This window comes from Polistes canadensis, unplaced genomic scaffold (genome assembly GCF_001313835.1).
Source record: "Polistes canadensis isolate GaletaPanama2010 unplaced genomic scaffold, ASM131383v1 scaffold_88, whole genome shotgun sequence".
Classification (NCBI taxonomy): domain Eukaryota; kingdom Metazoa; phylum Arthropoda; class Insecta; order Hymenoptera; family Vespidae; genus Polistes; species Polistes canadensis.
The window spans coordinates 192,733-196,135 of record NW_014569635.1 but is presented as its reverse complement, the minus strand read 5'-3'; the positions used below and the strand labels follow the sequence as shown (position 1 = coordinate 196,135).

General features: G+C 23.8%; 1 protein-coding gene across 1 annotated transcript in view; it reads left to right on the top strand.

The window, feature by feature from the left end:
* LOC106786908 (icarapin-like) overlaps positions 1-3,403 on the top strand; it is a 64,634-nt gene that overhangs the window by 1,444 nt on the left and 59,787 nt on the right. The window lies entirely within an intron of this gene.

The window sequence follows — 3,403 nt, the reverse complement described above, 5'->3', positions numbered from 1 at the left end:
TTTTTTTCATTTTTTTAATATCGCAACTTATATCGCGATTATTCGAAGAAATAATTTCTCGTTCAGATTTTTTCAAATATTATTTTTATTTCTTAGTTCACCAAACGCGACATTTCAATAACATCGATGATATTTATCTTCTTTCCTTTTCTATCTTATCTTATATTTACTAATATAAACTTCGACCTATGTGATTTATGAGTATGATCGATAATAATTACGAATTTTGATTTGAGTTCACTCATTATGTCTTCTAACGACTATCAATAAATCAAATCACTGATTTATATACAGTTAGACACAGAAATAACGCGTGTTGGTAATGCAATTTTTTTTTTTACAAATATTGCAACTACTTTTTGTGCTTTTTCTTTTTGTTTTTTTTTCTTTCTTATAACGCAAATATACCTCGTACAAAAATATTTATGAATTAAACCTCAATACCGCCACCGACTCGCCCCCACCCACCCCAATCCCGCCACCACCACACCAGCGACAAAACAATTAAAAATTAAATGTGCTTTGATCGAGATTTAAATATCGTAATATTCGTTTGTTAGTAATTATTTTAATGTTTCGTTATATTATTTTATTTTGTTCATGGCAAAACGATTAAATTGTAATGATAATAATTTTAATCGAATATTGTTTAATTTTTTCAACAAATGTTTAACATTATCGATAGAAATAATATTTCTTAAATCATTTTTGTTCTTTGTTATTCAGGCTGTTATTTTACATCGATTTATTTATTTTCCTTATTGACACGGTAAGAGAAGAAAAAATGACGTTATCGATAAAAAATACTATATGCATATATATACGATCGGTTTAAGCGTTCAAACAAACAAAAAAATCGATAAGTATATATTTTTTATCGTTTCAACAGAGGAAAAACACAGGATAAATAATAAAGTCAAAAGATTATCCGTTGACATTTATATTATACATTTAAATAATAATAATAAAAAAAAAACAAAGGAAAAAAAGAAGTAGACTTAATCGAATATAGGTTAGGTTTGCCTCGATTGAGATTTAAATTGTACTTTTTTGTCGTTAGTAATTTTTTTGTTTAGAATTTTGAAAAGATTATCCATTGACATTTACATNTTGTTTAGAATTTTGAAAAGATTATCCATTGACATTTACATATTATTCATTTAAATAATAATTTAAAAAAAGAAGAAGTAGATTAATCAAATATAGGTTAAGTTTGCTTCGATCGAGATTTAAATCGTACTTTTTCGTCGTTAGTAATTATTTTGTATAGAATTTTGATAAGATTATCCATTTACATTTACATTATTCATTTAAATAATAATTTAAAAAAAAAGAAGATGTAGATTATTCAAATATAGGTTAGGTTTGCTTCGATCAAGATTTAAATCGTACTTTTTTGTCGTTAGTAATTATTTTGTTTAGAATTTTGAAAAGATTATCCATTGACATTTACATAATACATCTAAATTATAAAAAAAAATAAGAAGTAGATTAATCAAATATAGGTTAGGTTTGCTTTGATCGAGATTTAAATTGTACTTTTCCATATTTAGTAATTATTTTGTTTAAAATTTTGAAAAAATTATCCATTGACATTTACATTATTCATTTAAATCATAATTAAAAAAAAAAGAAGTAGATTAATCAATTATAGGTTAGGTTCTCTTCGATCGAGATTTAAATCGTACTTTTTCGTCATTAGTAGTTATTTTGTATAAAATTTTGAACACTAATCAAGAATAGTTTGCCAAATAAAAAAAAAGTAAAAAAGAAAAAGAAAGAAAAAAAGAAAGAAAGAAGTAGAAACCTTCTTAATATTTATATATTTGTAAAAATGAAAAATAAAAGACAAATTGTCATTCACCGCGAATTCGTACAACGCGTAACAAATTAATCGCGTTATACGTTAAGGAGTCTTACCGTAAACTTAAATCTTGTTCTCCCTAAGCTGATATTTTGCATCGATTTGTTTCTTTTTTTTTGTTTCTTTCTTCTTGACACGACAATAGGATCAAAAAAAATAACGTTATTATCTATTAAGCGTGACAATGTATACGGTGTCTTGTTATATTTGATTCGTTGCATCAAAATTGTCAAAATTGTTTCTTTTTTTTTTGTTTTTATTTGTTTTTTCAACAAGACAATTTTGTTCGCAAAACCTAATCGAACTCGTCGAAAATAATGATCGAAAAAAATGTCGAAAAATAATACGCGTATGATAACTTTTTAAATATATGTATATTAAATTTGTTTTCAAAATACACCGAATTAATTGCTACACCTAATATATATATATATATATATATGTTAAATCGGAGAATGTGAATATTCACGTGTTGATACCTTGGTATAATGTATACGAAAGTATTTTTATTATACATTTAAATTAAACGTTTTATAAAATGTATTAAGTAATATATGAATTCACGAAAAACGAATGATTTAAATACCGTAATTTTGATCCGCATTTAAAAAAAAATCTGCTTTATACTTTCTGCAACAATGATGTTCAAAGTTATCCGTTCTTATCTTCTTCCTGTACTTTGAAAACTATTATACTGTTTTAATCGTGCCATTCTACCGGATCTAATTTACGTTTCAAATATTAATCTGATACTTTTAACTACTAACATTTCGTTAATTTATACACAACCTGGTAAAAATATATAATTCTTGTTTTGTTTCATATTTTAACTGGTCAGTATAATTTTTTTATATTTTTTATATTTTTTGATGATTTTATGATAACATATATATAATTAACACTATTATTACTATCACGTTTTTGTGTCTACTTATTCCGAATTTTTAAGAACTTTTGCGTTTGAATTTAAATATCTTGAAAATAATTGTTAATAATTGATTTCTATTTAATTTTTTATTTATTATCTTAATATATACAAAATAATTATTTAAACAAACATTATACGAATAAAATGTATCGAGGCTAAAATGATTCAATTAAAATAATAATAATTTTAATCGAAAATTTCGAAAGATGTTTATTTAATATTATCGATAGAAATAATATTTGAAAATCATTTTCTCTGTTACTCACAGAATGTTATTTTACATCGATTTATTTATTTTCCTTCTTGACACGGCAAGAAAAAAAAAATGACATTATCGATAAAAAAATATTACATCCATATACATATATATATATGGTCGATTTAAACGTTTGAAAAGAAATAAATCGATAAGTATATATTTTTTATCGTTTCAGCAGAGGAAAAACACAGGATAAACAATAAAGTCAAAAGATTATCCGTTGACATTTACATTATACATCTAAATAATAATTTAAGAAAAAAAGATGAAGTAGATTAATCAAATATAGGTTAGGTTTGCTTCGATTGAGATTTAAATCGTACTTTGTTGTTAGTAATTATTTTGTTTAGAA